Source organism: Schistocerca nitens, chromosome 9, assembly GCF_023898315.1.
Source record: "Schistocerca nitens isolate TAMUIC-IGC-003100 chromosome 9, iqSchNite1.1, whole genome shotgun sequence".
Classification (NCBI taxonomy): Eukaryota; Metazoa; Arthropoda; class Insecta; order Orthoptera; family Acrididae; genus Schistocerca; species Schistocerca nitens.
The window spans coordinates 52,198,500-52,217,582 of NC_064622.1; positions in this window are offsets into that span (position 1 = coordinate 52,198,500).

Consider the following 19,083-nt stretch of genomic DNA (forward strand, 5'->3'; position numbering starts at 1 on the left):
TATTGTTGCCATTGGAAAACCCCAGCTACATGATGTTTCGTGTCTGGAAATAAAGAGAGCCTCATGGACAAAACAGAACAGTAAATGAAACATTCGTGGAAAGAGCGTTTCGCTCGCTCCCATTTACTGTAATTAATATGTCTCGTCTAAAATTTGCAATGGCTTTAGAGAGCGTCCGTTAACTTGATTCAGAGGCATTTCGGTAATTAACAGTCTACTGCCGCTTTCTGTACTCCCATTCGGAGTAACTTTCATTCGGGAAGCCTACATTCCTGGGAGTTTCAAGAGGCGGTGCTGTCTTTTAATTAATTCTGTTTCATTTGAAACTGGAACAGGTGAAAGCTTCTTGCTTAACGAAGTTCATTAAGGCTAAGCGAGTAGGCAGAGCTCCGCGTCCGGGCACTTGAAAGGATAGAGCAAGCAGAGGTTGGTACTACTGCGGATGTCAGCAGCGATGTCCTGCTGTGGAAGCATATAGCGGCTGTTTCAGATCAAACTGGTACCTGAGGACCACACAGAAATTTGTTTCCTGACCAAACTAATGAGCTGTACGAAAATTATCCACTGTAGTGTCTCCACCATTCTGTTGTCACTAAACGTAAATAACAAATCTTACGTTATTAAATCAAAGTACGCGTGCTATTTTGAAGGGCACTTTTTTACGTATAATTGTCTTGATCCCATCTGGTGGACCTATGACAACATGAGTTGATTTTAAGGGGAGGTTTATTATCTTTCGCCCGAAAAAAGCATGTCCTTTGAAAATGTCAAACGTGGTCAAAATGTTTATTGATATTTTCTCCACAAACTGGAATTTTTTTGACTGGAAATGTCGAAGAGCAAAGGTGGACGTGCCGTCGGAACAAAACAAAATTTCGTTGTTGACTTCCAGGCGCGGTATGTCACACGTCAGCCAGCTCGTCTGAAATCAAAATGGAGTTGACGTTAGCGAAGTATATAAGATTCTTTAGGAGTTGTACCTCGCTTAAGTTATTTGGACCATAGGAAAGAAAGTGGCAGCCATTTGAAGAAAATAGGGCTTTTTTCATCGATTTTTCAATTTCATCGCCCAATTAAAAATATTTATAGTTAATGCATCGGAATAAAAGTGGTACAACTACTAGACAATTTAGTTAGCTTCGTCGGAAACAAATAATCATGCCAATTGGTTCAGTAGATTTGAAGTTACCATACCGCGCGATAAAAAAAAGTCATTTCGAGAAAAACGCGTTTGAAGTTTTCACCACATATAAATGTAATATTACGAAACTTGAGTTCAATCTCCTATTCTGGGTCCATAAACTAGTCCTTCCTCTTGCTCACAGAGGGCGCTCTGCTCGATCTGGGAAATCCTGCGCTGCTCCAGAGATGCTCGTACGGCCGATGACAAGCGGACTTCCGCTTCTTGAGTCCGGTGGTCGTCCGAATGCTTGCCGAACTGCGTCGAATAGAGTCCCAGGGTGACGTCCATCGTTGTCATGGTCTTCAGAATTGCTGAATACCCTTCGTTGAAGCTGCTCACGGCCAGGAAAGTCGCAATCTCCACAGTCTTCGCACCAGAATGCAAATGCTTGGGGGCTAACTTCCAAACACACGTGTTCAAACTTTCATTTGAAATTTGTGTGTTTCCTCCCAAGCACCGGTACAATAACACGTCCTCCGAAAGAAAAAAAATGGGGTGTAAAAAAGGCCGATTTCAGGCAGGTGCATTTTTTTGTTCAAACGCGAATAACAAACAATTCATTTCCGTATACGGAAAAAATCGTTTCAGGAGTGAATTCTATACACTTTTAAGGATCCAAAAGTGCGATTTAAAAAATCCTAATTTCTAAACCAAAATACAGTAAACCTCCCCTTAAGAGACGATGATTCGCTCTGGGTGACTACTTAACACATTACTTTCGTAACATGTTGATAGATCCAGAGATTCTTTTGCGATCGGAATTCGGTAATCTCTCAAGCGATTTAGATAGTTGCAAGTAAAAATGTATTACAAAGTTATACGTTAAATGCACAGCGTGCAAGGAGGGAAAGGTGATAGTAAGACCGGAGAAAAGCATGCGACTTCAAATGGACCCAATTACGCAACTTTAGTATAGGTCGCAAATACGCAATTGTGGAACTACGACTATTATGCAGTAGCATGTCAGTGAAAAGCAAGCAAAAACGCTACAAGATAGTTTCTGCTGAAGGGGTAAATGTAATAAAGTTTAAGTTTCTATCCACGGGTGAATTCGGTGGAACCAAGTTTCCCGTGATGTTTACAAGGTAAAAATTGAAGGCGAAATTGTGAACGCTACATGCATCAGAAATGTCAGTGCTATTACGTACACAACATGTCCTTGTGTACCTACATCTACAAGCAATACTCTGCCAACCGATGGGCCCGATAGGGCACCATATGTTAGTGTTCCTTCTTGTTGTTGTTGTGGTCTTCAGTCCTGAGACTGGTTTGATGCAGCTCTCCATGCTACTCTATCCTGTGCAAGGTTCTTCATCTCCCAGTACCTACTGCAACCTACATCCTTCTGAATCTGCTTAGTGTATTGATCTCTTGGTCTCCCTCTACGATTTTTACCCTCCACGCTGCCCTCCAATGCTAAATTTGTGATCCCTTGATGCCTCAAAACATGTCCTACCAACCGATCCCTTCTTCTAGTCAAGTTGTGCCACAAACGTCTCTTCTCCCCAATCCTATTCAATACCTCCTCATTAGTTATGTGATGTACCCACCTTATCTTCAGCATTCTTCTGTAGCACCACATTTCGAAAGCTTCTATTCTCTTCTTGTCCAAACTGGTTATCGTCCATGTTTCACTTCCATACATGGCTACACTCCATACAAATACTTTCAGAAACGACTTCCTGACACTTAAATCTATACTCGATGTTAACAAATTTCTCTTCTTCAGAAACGATTTCCTTGCCATTGCCAGTCTACATTTTATATCCTCTCTACTTCGACCATCATCAGTTATTTTACTCCCTAAATAGCAAAACTCCTTTACTACTTTAAGTGTCTCATTTCCTAATCTAATCCCCTCAGCATCACCCGATTTAATTCGACTACATTCCATTATCCTCGTTTTGCTTTTGTTGATGTTCATCTTATATCCTCCTTTCAAGACACTGTCCGTTCCGTTCAACTGCTCTTCCAAGTCCTTTGCTGTCTCTGACAGAATTACAATGTCATCGGCGAACCTCAAAGTTTTTACTTCTTCTCCATGAATTTTAATACCTACTCCGAATTTTTCTTTTGTTTCCTTTACTGCTTGCTCAATATACAGATTGAATAACATCGGGGAGAGGCTACAACCCTGTCTCACTCCTTTCCCAACCACTGCTTCCCTTTCATGCCCCTCGACTCTTATAACTGCCATCTGGTTTCTGTACAAATTGTAAATAGCCTTTCGCTCCCTGTATTTTACCCCTGCCACCTTCAGAATTTGAAAGAGAGTATTCCAGTTAACGTTGTCAAAAGCTTTCTCTAAGTCTACAAATGCTAGAAACGTAGGTTTGCCTTTTCTTAATCTTTCTTCTAAGATAAGTCGTAAGGTTAGTATTGCCTCACGTGTTCCAACATTTCTACGGAATCCAAACTGATCTTCCCCGAGGTCCGCTTCTACCGGTTTTTCCATTCGTCTGTAAAGAATTCGCGTTAGTATTTTGCAGCTGTGACTTATTAAACTGATAGTTCGGTAATTTTCACATCTGTCAACACCTGCTTTCTTTGGGATTGGAATTATTATATTCTTCTTGAAGTCTGTGGGTATTTCGTCTGTCTCATACATCTTGCTCACCAGATGGTAGAGTTTTGTCATGACTGGCTCTCCCAAGGCCATCAGTAGTTCTAATGGAATGTTGTCTACTCCCGGGGCCTTGTTTCGACTCAGGTCTTTCAGTGCTCTGTCAAACTCTTCACGCAGTATCTTATCTCCCATTTCATCTTCATCTACATCCTCTTCCATTTCCATAATACTGTCCTCAAGTACATCGCCCTTGTATAAACCCTCTATATACTCCTTCCACCTTTCTGCCTTCCCTTCTTTGCTTACAACTGGGTTGCCATCTGAGCTCTTGATATTCATACAAGTGGTTCTCTTCTCTCCAAAGGTCTCTTTAATTTTCCTGTAGGCAGTATCTATCTTACCCCTAGTGAGACAAGCCTCTACATCCTTACATTTGTCCTCTAGCCATCCCTACTTAGCCATTTTGCACTTTCTGTCGATCTCATTTTTGAGACGTTTGTATTCGCTTTTCCCTGCTTCATTTACTGCATTTTTATATTTCCTCCTTTCATCAGTTAAATTCAATATTTCTTCTGTTACCCAAGGATTTCTATTAGCCCTCGTCTTTTTACCTACTTGATCCTCTGCTGCCTTCACTACTTCATCCCTCAGAGCTACCCATTCTTCTTCTACTGTATTTCTTTCCCCCATTCCTGTCAATTGTTCCCTTATGCCCTCCCTGAAACTCTCTACAACCTCTGGTTCTTTCAGTTTATCTAGGTCCCATCTCCTTAAATTCCCACCTTTTTGCAGTTTCTTCAGTTTCAATCTGCAGTTCATAACCAATAGATTGTGGTCAGAATCCACATCTGCCCCTGGAAATGTCTTACAATTTAAAACCTGGTTCCTAAATCTCTGTCTTACCATTATATAATCTATCTGATACCTATTAGTATCTCCAGGATTCTTCCATGTATACAACCTTCTTTTATGATTCTTGAACCAAGTGTTAGCTATGATTTAGTTATGCTCTGTGCAAAATTCTACAAGGCGGCTTCCTCTTTCATTTCTTCCCCCCAATCCATATTCACCTACTATGTTTCCTTCTCTCCCTTTTCCTACACTCGAATTCCAGTCACCCATGACTATTAAATTTTCGTCTCCCTTCACTACCTGAATAATTTCTTTTATCTCGTCATACATTTCATCAATTTCTTCATCATCTGCAGAGATAGTTGGCATATAAACTTGTACTACTGTAGTAGGCATGGGCTTTGTGTCTATCTTGGCCACAATAATGCGTTCACTATGCTGTTTGTAGTAGCTAACCCGCACTCCTATTTTTTTTTCATTATTAAACCTACTCCTGCGTTACCCCTATTTGATTTTGTATTTATAACCCTGTAATCACCTGACCAAAAGTCTTGTTCCTCCTGCCACCGAACTTCACTAATTCCCACTATATCTAACTTTGACCTATCCATTTCCCTTTTTAAATTTTGTAACCTACCTGCCCGATTAAGGGATCTGACATTCCACGCTCCGATCCGTAGAACGCCAGTTTTCTTTCTCCTGATAACGACATCCTCTTGAGTAGTCCCCGCCCGGAGATCCGAATGGGGGACTATTTTACCTCCGGAATATTTTACCCAAGAGGACGCCATCATCATTTAATCATACAGTAAAGCTGCATGTCCTCGGGAAAAATTACGGCTGTAGTTTCCCCTTGCTTTCAGCCGTTCGCAGTACCAGCACAGCAAGGCCGTTTTGGTTAATGTTACAAGGCCAGATCAGTCAAACATCCAGACTGTTGCCCCTGCAACTACTGAAAAGGCTGCTGCCCCTCTTCAGGAACCACATGTTTGCCTGGCCTCTCAACAGATACCCCTCCGCTGTGGTTGCACCTACGGTACGGCCATCTGTATCGCTGAGGCACGCAAGCCTCCCCACCAACGGCAAGGTCCATGGTTCATGGGGGAAGGTTCCTTCTTGATTACCTCACATGCTCCCTACATGAGGTTCCTTCCTGATTACCTCATGTAGGGAGCATGTGAAAATGATTGCATAAATGTCCCTGCGCATGCTGAAGTTAACCATATATAGTATACGGGGACTAGCAGTTGTCCATGATGTATTGTGAGAAACGTAGTGCGAGGTACTGAAGGTCATTCAGAGAGAAGCACTGGTTGTGTTCGTACACGCGATGGCTAAAGTGCCACACATCTCCGCTACTGAGTAATATGCGGATAAGGCTTGCTTAGGGCTTCTGGGATGGTTGGGCTCCTGTTGCTCTCTGAAGATACCGTGGACGCGCTGATCGTAGAATCTTTGCCAGAGTTTTCAGCACCCTGCGTGAAACATGGATTCTTCCAAGTTCCCATCTTTCTTCTGAACTTGTAGTTCAAATACCTGTGCAGGAGCAGCAACACATTGTTGAAATGGTGCAGCATAGCCCTACTATCAGCACATGGAGGGACGTCCAGCGGATCCCACGTGTCCCCCAATTGGTCCACTACTGTACCTGTCTGCACTGAAGACCCCTCACCTGTGATCGACTGGGGGTGGGTCTTTCTAAAGTGTGAAAGGTAGCGAAAGACCTTTCAGCGAGCCGATCGGAGGGCCTCCCTGGTTCGTTTGACGAACAGGTTTCTTGGGGTATCTATCTCTGGTTGACGAAGTACTTGACCGAAATGGTATCACTCGTCGTGTTGCAGAGGAAGCCTTTCAGCCCAGCCGGTCTGAGCAACCACAGAGGGTTTGTTAATGGTAGATGGGAGCTCCTATGTAAGACGCATAATGGGACTCCGTTAAGGATGGAGCTGCTAAGAATGGGAAGGAATCCAGTGTGCATTCCTTGCGCACACTGGGAGGAGTCATTCCACGTGTGGAAAGGCTAATTCCAGATGCCACGAAGAGCACAGGGTGTAGCCAACTGCAGGTGGTGGCTCATGTCGGTACCAACGACGTGTGGCGCTTTGGATCAGAAAAGTTTCTCTCTGCTTTTGGGCGGCCACCAGAAGTGGTAAAGACAGCCAGTCTTGCTTGCGAAATGAATGCCAAGCTCACCACCTGCAGCATCGTGGACAGGATCGACTATGGGCATTTGATACAGAGCCGAGTGGAGGGTCTGAATGAAGGCCCAGGCGGTTCTGCGATCATGTAGGCCTCATATCCCTCACGCCGTCATGTGGTGGGTTCCCTGGTTATGGCAAACAGGCCAGTAGGCCACTACGCACAGGAAGTGACTGTTTGAAGGGGACCCGGTGGTTTGTTTAGGTTAATGGGTTTCAGGAAACTACAGAAACGGCGTCAATCTGAAAGAATGCAAGGAGGTAGACCTAGCAGTAATTGGTATTGTAAACTGTCGTAGCTGTGTTGCGAAAGAACCAGAGTTCCAAGTGCTTTTAGAAAGAACTGAAGGTCAAATCCTAATGAGTACAGAAAGCTGACTAAGGTCGGAAATAAGTTCAGCAGAAATGTTTACAAAAAACCTAGCTGTGTTCAGAAATGATAGATTAAATTCAGTTGGTGCTGTAATGTTTATTGCTGTCAGAAATAGTTTACCTTGCAGAGAAATTGAAGTAGATAGTTCCTGCGAACTAGAACGGGTAGAGATCATACTTCACAACCGTCATAAAACACTAACTGGTTTGTTTTACGGATGACCTGACTCAGATGATACAGTTGCTGAATAGTTCCAAGGACACTCGAGTCCTATTTCAAACACGTACCCCACTCATACAATTATATTTGGTGATGACTTCAATCCACCCTTGATAAGTTAGCAAAAATACATGTTTAAAGCCGGTGGTAGGCACAAAACGCGGTCCGAAATTGTAGTGAATGCTTTCTCAGAAAATTATTTTCAGCAGTTAGGTCAGGAGCCCATTCGAAGTGTAAATGATTGCGAAAATATTCTTTGTGCCTTAGGAACAAATAATACTGAAGGAATAGGGGGGATCATGACGGATGAAGGGGTTAGTGACCACAATGCGATTGTGGCGGGACTAAATGCCTTAAGAACCAAACCCACCAAATCAAACGTAAGGTACATCTATCTCAAGAAAGCAGATAAAAATTTCACTTGGCTCTTATCTAGGAAGCAGATTCCGATCCTTCAGAGATGACTATTTAAACGTAGACCAGTTGTGTTCTGAATTCAAAGAAATAATGTCGACAACATTTGAGAGATATATGCGAAACTCACCACACCAGCTGAGACCCGTAACATTATCCGGAAGACTCGGAATAACTGCCAGGCAACGACTTCATAAGCAGCACCGATTTGAAACAGTTGTCCAGGAAGCCAACTGTGTTCCTTACCCGAATTATCAATAGCTGTCTCCTGCAGGGGTATTTTCTTACGGCATGGAAGACGGCTCGAATAGTTTCAATCCCAAAGCCAGGTAAAGACCTAGCAGAGCCCAGCAGTTACCGACCAATTAGCCTCTTGCCGACCCTTGGCAAGATGCTCGAGAGAGTGCTGTTGAAGAGGCTCCATGACACTCTTACAGCGTATGATGTTATATGACCCGAACAATTCGGTTTCAAGGACAAGTTATCTGCCGAGCTTCAACTTCTACGGATCACCGAACGGATACAAGAAGGATACAACAAGCAGCAGTTCATAGTTGGTGCATTCCTTGACATTATTGTCAAACTACTTCGCACTACCACTACTGCGGATTGTTACAATGGACTCATAGACAACTTTCTGCAGGACAGGAAACTGTATGTCCGAGTCGACGATAAAAACTCCGAAATGAAACTGATCTCCGCAGGAATTCTGCAGGACTGTGTCGTTTCGCCGCTGCTTTTCAAATTATATTTAAATTACATCCCAACAGTCGCCCTTGTTACGGCGAGTTTTTATGCGGACGATACGGCCTTTCTGACAACTGTACGGCACTTGGACCAGCTAATCGCTATGATGCAACGGCAACTTGATGTAATGGAACGCTGGGAGCTGCAAAATAAGATAACGACCAACCCGACGAAGACGGCAGCAGTTATGTTCACACGGACGAAACCAGTTCTGAACGACAGACTCCAAACAGCTGATCAATTTATCCAATGGTCGCCGAAAGTGAATTACCTCGGTGTCTACCTTGACAAAAAATTGATCTTTACGCAGCATATTGACGACAAGAAGACGGCATCCCAGAAGATGGCCAGGTCATTGATTCCGTTCCTGAAGAATAAGGTTCTCAACCCTAAGACTGAACTCCAGTTGTATAAAACAACGGTGGAACCCGCAATCTTATATGGCTCCACTTCGTGGGGAACTGCGTGTGTCTACAACTACAACACAAACTCCAAGCGCTGCAAAACATTTGCTACCGATGGATCACAGGAGCTCCATGCTGGACAAGAAACGTCGACATCCGCACCGCTCTTCACGAGGCCACTATACAAAAGAAGTTCCATCACAAGGCTCTACCAGTTTTTGACAAAATCGATGCCCTTAGGGACGAAGTTCGACAATTAGAATCGGTAGGAACGGTAAACCCTGCAAGATGGCACAAGTATCGAGTACTGAAGTCAATAACGTTTCACCCCACATGGGCGATCTGTCATAACACGAGGAAGCAGTCACACATAACAGCCTAGACACATCTCACTCGTCACAGGAGACAGACATCACCAAAGACAGCAGGCTAAAGGGCGCATTGAGTGCCCAAGCCTAACTGAACGTGTAATAAATAAAGTGTATTCCTTTTATCCTTACATCCCATCCTAGAAGAATAAGTCATCAAGGATGATCTCTTCAGCGCACACTACACAGTATATATTTTTAAAAAAAATCTCTGGTGTGCCACGATGTGATGGTCGTGCCACTAAGGTAAACATCCGAGCTACTAAGTTTCCGTGAGCCGATTTTGACGAAATCAAGGCTATTTGTTGTCCCAAGCTGCGCTTAAGTTATATGTGAAAATTACGTGGAAGTTTGTGTAGAAGTTTATGAGATTGGCGTGTTCAGACAAAGAGACTGAGAAGGTGGTTTTATAGTTTTTTGGATTGTATGGACGCCAGCGCTCTTATTTTGTACATATGTGATACCAGCTCAGTTCTGCAAGTTGCTAATTCATCACTTATATTACGTGCTTTTTGCCATGGGAGGCAACTTACTGCTACTTTTAACTATTATACAGGGTGTTACAAAAAGGTACGGCCAAGCTTTCAGCAAACATTCCTTACACACAAAGAAAGAAAATATGTTATTAGGACATGTTTGCGGAAACGCTTACTTTCCATGTTAGCATGGAATGGAACCACACAGCAACAGAACGTACCAGCGTGACTTCAAACACTTTGTTACAGGAAATGTTCAAAATGTCTTCCGTTAGCGAGGATACATGCATCCACCCGACGTCGCATGGGATCCCTGATGCGCTGATGCCGCCCTGGAGAATGGCGTATTCTATCGCAGCCGTCCACAATACGAGCACGAAGAGTCTCTACTACATTTGGTACCGGGGTTTCGTAGACAAGAGCTTTCAAATGCCCCCATAAATGAAAGTCAAGAGGGCTGAGGTCAGGAGAGCGTGGAGGCTACGGAATTGGTCCGCCTCTACCAATCCATCTGTCACCGAATCTGTTGTTGAGAAGCGTACGAACACTTCGACTGAAATGTGCAGGGGCTCCATCGTGTATGAACCACATGTTGTGTCGTACTTGTAAAGGCGCATGTTATAGCAGCACAGGTAGAGTATCCCATATGAAATCATGATAACGTGCTCCATTGAGCGTAGGTGGAAGAACATGGCGCCCAATCAAGACATCACCAACAATGCCTGCCCAAACGTTCACAGAAAATCTGTGATGATAACGTGATTGCACAATTGCGTGCGGATTCTCATCAGCCCACACATGTTGATTGTGAAAATTTACAATTTGATCACGTTGGAATGAAGCCTCATCCGTAAAGAGAACATTTGCACTGAAATGAGGATTGACACATTGTTGGATGAACCATTCGCGCAAGTGTACCCGTGGAAGCCAATCAGCTGCTGATAGTGCCTGCACACGCTGTCCATTGTACGGAAACAACTGGTTCTCCCGTAGCACTCTCCATACAGTGACGTGGTCAACGTTACCTTGTACAGCAGCATTTTCTCTGACGCTGACATTAGGGTTATCGTCAACTGCACGAAGAATTGCCTCGTCCATTGCAGGTGTCCTCGTCATTCTATGTCTTCCCCAGTCGCGAGTCATAGGCTGGAATGTTCCGTGCTCCCTAAGACGCCGATCAATTGCTTCGAACGTCTTCCTGTCGGAACACATTCGTTCTGGAAATCTGTCTCGATACAAACGTACCACGCCACGGCTATTGCCCCGTGCTAATCCATACATCAAATGGGCATCTGCCAACTCCGCATTTGTAAACATTACACTGAGTGCAAAACCACGTTCATGATGAACACTAACCTGTTGATGCTACGTACTGATGTGCTTGATGCTAGTACTGTAGAGCGATGAGTCGCATGTCAACACAAGCACCGAAGTCAATATTGCCTTCCTTCAATTGGGCCAACTTGCGGTGAATCGAGGAAGTACAGTACAAACTCACGAAACTAAAATGAGCTCTAACATGGAAATTAAGCGTTTCCAAACTCATGACCACATAACATCTTTTCTTTATTTGTGTGTGAGGAATGTTTCCTGAAAGTTTGGCCGTACCTTTTTGTAACAACCTGTATAAATGCGTAGTGTCTCCTCCTTCGGACATGTCTGAAAGAACACACACCACGCATTCGTATAATTGATTGGCCTAGCTGCGCATTGGATTCACCTTCTCCTGTGCGGATGCACAAATACGTCCGACCTCCTATGGAATCTCACAGAGCGAATAAGGACGAGACGCATAGCGACTTGGGATAGGTGCGACTCGGTGGGAATATGGATCGGGCGTGAGGCGTACCGAGGAAATACGCGCAGGTGCTACAGCACTGAGTCTCGGATGCCGCAGTGCTTAACTCATCACTCTAGTGAGCAGGAGATTCCTGGTTCGAATCCCGCTCTGGTACAGACTTTCACTCGTCGCCACTGATAATGTCCCAATTTCCGATGCAGCAGACCGCAGTGATACCTTTCCTTTCGTTTCTCCCCATCTTCAAGTTCACTTAGCATATAATGTTACATTAAAGATAGTATTCAGTGATTGTGCATTCCCTTTTAAGAAATCCGTTATAATTTTCTGATGTTCAGCCATATTCCGTTTGTTTTTAACAAACTTTTTATTTTCCCAACTCGTTCATTGTATAGGACGTCTTTATCGTCCGGTTCTTATTTGACGCCGACCGTGATGGCCAAGCGGTTCTAGGCGCTTCAGTCCGGAACCGCGCGACTGCTACGGTCGCAGGTTCGAATCCCGCCTGGGACATGGATGTGTGTGATGTCCTTAGGTTAGTTAGGTTTAAGTAGTTCTAAGTTCTAGGGGACTGATGACCTCAGATGTTAAGTCCCAAAGTGCTCAGAGCCATTTGAACCATTTTTTTCTTATCTGACGTCAGCATGCCTACGAATTAAGCCTGTATGAAACTTCTGAAGACAACACATTGATCTGTTGCAAGTGGTAAGATAAAATTTAAAATTTCTTGCGTAGCTGACTGATCTGAATTTTTTTCGCGAAAATAATTTTATTTCCCCTTTCTTTACGCATAGACGGCGGTATCTGACGCTATGCCAAACCTCACGATACGGTTACAAGATGCAGATACGTAGTCACGGCGAAGAGTAAGGTCTGCTGCTATCTTATAGAAGAGGAAGAGGAATACACTGCTTCCACAACGAGACCCATCTTATCAGCTCTGGAAGTCAAGAGGCGCGTTACTGGCTAGCAGCCTTCACGGCGTACGCTCCGTGGACAGTCGACTGCTGAGTGGTTTCGTTGCGCGCTTCGGCGCCGTGCTGACGCGGAAGAGGGCGCGCCAAGTCGGCGAATGCGACGTCCTCCACTGTTGGGAGGGGGGGGGGGGGGGCAGGCAGCAGCCGAGCTGGCCCGCTGGGTGGGCGCGGTGCGATCTCGGAAACTGATTCGTCCGTGCTACACCGTTAGCTGGATAGAGTTGAGGGGCGTCAAGTACGCCTGGAATTCGAAAGCTAGTGGTGTATGGGGCGCAGTACACCCCATCTAGTATTTTACATGTTTTTATTACTTTAACATTAAAATTATCGGTTTAATCAACTGTAAGTTATTACTAAGCATTGATGTTATTGTACACGATTACCAATCCCAAAGAAAGCAGGTGTTGACAGATGTGAAAATTACCGAACTATCAGTTTAATAAGTCACAGCTCCAAATACTAACACGAATTCTTTACAGACGAATGGAAAAACTGATAGAAGCCGACCACGGGGAAGATCAGTTTGGATTTCGTAGAAATATTGGAACACGTGAGGCAATACCGATCTTACGACTTATCTTAGAAGAAAGATTAAGGAAAGGCAAACCTACGTTTCTAGCATTTGTAGACTTAGAAAAAGCTTTTGACAGTGTTGACTGGAATACTCTCTTTCAAATTCTAAAGGTGGCAAGGATAAAATACGGGGAGCGAAAGGCTATTTACAATTTGTACAGGCACTAGATCGCAGTTATAAGAGTCGAGGGGCACAAAAGGGAAGCAGTGGTTGGGAAGGGAGTGAGACAGGGTTGTAGCCTCTCCCCAATGTTATTCAATCTGTATATTGAGCAAGCAGTAAAGGAAACAAAAGAAAAATTCGGAGTAGGTATTAAAATCCATGGAGAAGAAATAAAAACGTTGAGGATCGCCGATGACATTGCAATTCTGTCACAGACAGCAAAGGAACTGGAAGAGCAGTTGAACGGAATGGACAGTGTCTTGAAAGGAGGATATAAGATGAACATCAACAAAAGCAATACGAGGATAATGGAATGTAGTCGAATTAAGTCGGGTGGTGCTGCGGGAATTAGATTAGGAAATGAGGCACTTCAAGTAGTAAAGGAGTTTTGCTGTTTGGGGAGCAAAATAACTTATGATGGTCAGAGTAGAGAAGATATATAATGTAGATTGGCAATGGCAAGGAAAGCGTTTCTGAAGAAGAGAAATTTGTTAACATCGAGTATAGATTTAAATGTCAGGAAGTCGTTTCTGAAAGTATTTGTATGGGGTGTAGCCATGTATGGAAGTGAAACGTGGACGATAAATAGTTTAGACTAGAAGAGAATATAAATGTGGTGCTACAGAAAAATGCTGAAGAGTAGATGGGTAGATCACATAACTAATGAGGAGGTACTGAATAGGATTGGGGAGAAGAGGAGTTTGTGGCACAACTTGACAAGAAGAAGGGATCGGTTGGTAGGACATGTTCTGAGGCATCAAGGGATCACCAATTTAGTACTGGAGGGCAGCGTGGAGGGTAAAAGTCGTAGAGGGAGACCAAGAGATGAATACACTAAGCAGATTCAGAAGGATGTAGGATGCAGTAAGTACTGGGAGATGAAGAATCTTGCACAGGATAGGGTAGCATGGAGAGCTGCATCAAACCAGTGTCAGGACTGACGACCACAACAACAAAAACAACCAACTAACACCCCTTATACGTACTCTCCTGCAGAAGATTTCAAGTCTCTCTCCACGGTAAGAAGAGCAAATGTCGCATACAAAAGAATGGCTTACCTCATGGCATTGTGCTCGCTCCTGTGCTCTTCAATGTTTACACTAATGCTCAGCCCATAGCGGAATATTCCAGGCTTTTCATCTATGCTGACAATACTGCGGTGGCTTCTGAAGGAAGACGTTTGAGGAAGTAGAGGAAAAGTTGGCTCCCACTACAAAGCCAGTCGTCTAAAGCCAAACCTTAACAAGACTCAAGTGTACGCATTTCACTTGAAGAATAGAGAAGCTCGGCGGGAACTGGACGTTATACGGCAAGGCAAACACCTGGAACATTGTTTAGCACCAGTATATCTGGGTGTTACCCTTGACCGAACTCTGACCTTCAAGAATCATAGCCATAACACCAGGCTGAAAGTTTGTTCACGGGATAACATCTTGAGGAAGCTCACATCCACGACCTGGCGAGCAAGCCCTCCCGTCCTGAGAATTTCGGCTCTTGCTTTGTGTGTGTCCGCTGCACAGTATGCTTCACCTGTGTGGATGCATCCGCTCACACCAAACAGCTTGATATTGCAATCAATGAGACCGTCCGAATCTTGTCGGGATGTATGAAGCCAACTTCAGTCGATGAAATCCACGCGATTGTTGGAATAGCTTCCCCACTATTAGAAGGGGCTGTTGCTGTTGATGTAGAGAGGGCTAAGCAAACTTATGATCCCCGACCTCCATTGCATGATCATCAGGCTGTAGTCCGTCGACTGAAGCAGAGAATGAGCTTCATCAGCAGGACTCAACCACTAGAGGGAACACCAGAGTCTACCTGCATCACCAGGTGGAAGAGCCAGCTACCACCTGATATCCCTGTAAAGGAAGAGCTCCAGGAAATGACTTGCCCTGCCCTATTTGGAGATAGCTCAGTCGTCTTAGGATGGCCGTTCCTCTTTGCAAGACCAACATGCGAAAATGGGGCATTCTTCCAGCTGATGGAGATACATCCTGCGAAAGCGGAACAACAGAAGATCCGCACCACCTGCTAATTTGTCCTAAACCTGAACAACCCTGCACAACAAAGGGCCTAATAGAGGGAAACAACAAGGCCACCGGAGTTGCTACCTTCTGGAAATGCTGAACGGACACGGAAATGACATAAACGAATGAATTGTTCAGTATGAACATACAGTGACAGTTACAAAATTGAATATTATTAATTATCAGTAACATATCAGTTGCAGTCCGCGCAGAATGCCGTGGCCAGTAGATGTGCAGGTGGCAGGCTCAAATGGCTCTTAGCATTATGGGACTTAACTTCTGAGATCATCAGTCCCCTAGAACTCAGAACTACTTAAACCTAACTAACCTAAGGACATCACACACATTGATGCCCGAGGCAGGATTCGAACCTGCGACCGTAGCGCAGGTGGCAGGGCATGCGTGACGAGAGCAGCAGTGGATAGGAGCTGTAAGGGAAATGTCAAGCGCCGTACAGAAGTGACGTTCTAAACTGAAGCCTACGCTCACATGTTTTGCAGATATTAAGTGGGCCCCTCCATCCCCACACATGCACCGTGACTATTCAAAAAGATGTCACCCTTGCTTTGGTTAGTGCCTATGAAGAACTCCGTTGAAAATGCAGTTATTTATTTTCGCTTGGTTTGTTAACCTTTTGTAACTTTCAGTGAAGCGACGTGAGTGGCGGATTTGAGGAAAAATCTACGTCTTTCCCTTGCTGCCATGTTAAAATTTGCTTCTTTTGCTAAAACACAGCAAAGTTTACACAGCGTCACCTACTTACATGTTGCGCAGACGTAACTGTCGGGAATTCTGAAACAATGGCTAATTAAGTGAGGAGATGAGGAAAACTAAGGTCAGTAGTACATCCTCAGTACAAAATAAACGTGTGATGTCTTCACTTATGTTCTTTCGAATCCGATAGCACTTTTCGTTTCACCAGCTGTCGATGGTCACTAAAAATTACATTATTTCATCGAAAACGTCTGTAGTTAGTAGAATAACACGGAAGATAATAGAGTTTTGCGTAATAACCATATAGCCTAATACTCTCCTCCTTACGCCCTATCATTTGCCAGAACTTCATTCGATATCTCAGACCATTTATGAAGTATGAGGAAAGTAGAGAATATTTCACTCTGACTTTATCGCTGGCGAGGCACGATCGCAAATGGGTGTTGCTATGTCCGCGGACCTAACCGAAACACTCGCGCCCTGCCGTCGCTCAGCCCGGCCGCACACGCGCGGTGGTCGGCCTTAGCTTCACGTCGCGGCCGCCGGAGGTTCATGGCGTTATCTCCGGCTGAAGACGTTGCGCCATTCAATAGTTCTTGCCTGCAGCTCCCTCTATGGCGACAAGATATAACGGGAACACGGACCTGATGCCACGGCCACTCGCTCTTGCCCGCTAGCTGTGTTATTGTATAGATCTTACACAGGGTGTCCAGAAAAGGACTCCCTGATTTCAAAATTAAATATCTCGAAAACAAAGATCGATAGAGGAATGCAGTAAACGGTATGTTTATTGTGAAAGCTGTAGGAAGTTTATACAGCAGTTTGAAGTAATAGTTACAAAAGCTGCTTACAGATGGCGCTGTACGCTGTACAGCTCATGTTGTTGTTGTAGTCTTCAGTCCTGAGACTGGTTTGATGCAGCTCTCCATGCTACTCTATCCTGTGCAAGCTTCTTCATCTCCCAGTACCTACTGCAACCTACATCCTTCTGAATCTGCTTAGTGTATTGATCTCTTGGTCTCCCTCTACGATTTTTACCCTCCACACTGCCCTCCAATGCTAAATTTGTGATCCCTTGATGCCTCAAAACATGTCCTACCAACCGATCCCTTCTTCTAGACAAGTTGTGCCACAAACTTCTCTTCTCCCCAATCCTATTCAATACCTCCTCAGTAGTTACGTGATCTACCCACCTTATCTTCAGCATTCTTCTGTAGCACCACATTTCGAAAGCTTCTATTCTCTTCTTGTCCAAACTGGTTATCGTCCATGTTTCACTTCCATACATGGCTACACTCCATACAAATACTTTCAGAAACGACTTCCTGACACTTAAATCTATACTCGATGTTAACAAATTTCTCTTCTTCAGAAACGATTTCCTTGCCATTGCCAGTCTACATTTTATATCCTCTCTACTTCGACCATCATCAGTTATTTTACTCCCTAAATAGCAAAACTCCTTTACTACTTTAAGTGTCTCATTTCCTAATCTAATCCCCTCAGCGTCACCCGATTTAATTAGACTACATTCCATTATCCTCGTTTTTCTTTTGTTGATGTTCATCTTATATCCTCCTTTCAAGACACTGTCCATTCCGTTCAACTGCTCTTCCAAGTCCTTTGCTGTCTCTGACAGAATTACAATGTCATCGGCGAACCTCAAAGTTTTTACTTCTTCTCCATGAATTTTAATACCTACTCCGAATTTTTCTTTTGTTTCCTTTACTGCTTGCTCAATATACAGATTGAATAACATCGGGGAGAGGCTACAACCCTGTCTCACTCCTTCCCCAACCACTGCTTCCCTTTCATGTCCCTCGACTCTTATAACTGCCATCTGGTTTCTGTACAAATTGTAAATAGCCTTTCGCTCCCTGTATTTTACCCCTGCCACCTGCAGAATTTGAAAGAGAGTATTCCAGTTAACATTGTCAAAAGCTTTCTCTAAGTCTACAAATGCTAGAAACGTAGGTTTGCCTTTTCTTAATCTTTCTTCTAAGATAAGTCGTAAGGTTAGTATAGCCTCACGTGTTCCAACATTTCTACAGAATCCAAACTGATCTTCCCCGAGGTCCGCTTCTACCAGTTTTTCCATTCGTCTGTAAAGAATTCGCGTTAGTATTTTGCAGCTGTGACTTATTAAACTGATAGTTCGGTAGTTTTCACATCTGTCAACACCTGCTTTCTTTGGTATTGGAATTATTATATTCTTCTTGAAGTCTCTGGGTATTTCGCCTGTCTCATACATCTTGCTCACCAGATTGTAGAGTTTTGTTATGACTGGCTCTCCCAAGGCCATCAATAGTTCTAATGGAATGTTGTCTACTCCCGGGGCCTTGTTTCGACTCAGGTCTTTCAGTGCTCTGTCAAACTCTTCACGCAGTATCTTATCTCCCATTTCATCTTCATCTACATCCTCTTCCATTTCCATAATATTGTCCTCAAGTACTTCGCCCTTGTATAAACCCTCTATATACTCCTTCCACCTTTCTGCCTTCCCTTCTTTGCTTAGAACTGGGTTGCCATCTGAGCTCTTGATATTCATACAAGTGGTTCTCTTCTCTCCTAAGGTCTCTTTAATTTTCCTGTAGGCAGTATCTATCTTACCCCTAGTGAGACAAGCCTCTACATCCTTACATTTGTCCTCTAGCCATCCCTGCTTAGCCATTTTGCACTTTCTGTCGATATCATTTTTGAGACGTTTGTATTCTCTTTTGCCTGCTTCATTTACTGCATTTTTATATTTTCTCCTTTCATCAATTAAATTCAATATATCAGCATACATAAGTGAAATAAACGTATGAAAACAATCTTTGCAAACAATCACATCACAATGTTTTCAAAATGTTCACCATGGGCACTACAGAGATGGCGCAAACGGAGAATGAAATTCGCCATCACATTTCGTAGTGTCTCAACCGAAATGGATTCACATGCCACAGAGATCGCCGATTCAAGCCCGTCCAGCGTGGCGGGATGCTTCGGGTAGCCCATTTCTTTCACTGTGCCCCACAAAAAAAGTCACAGG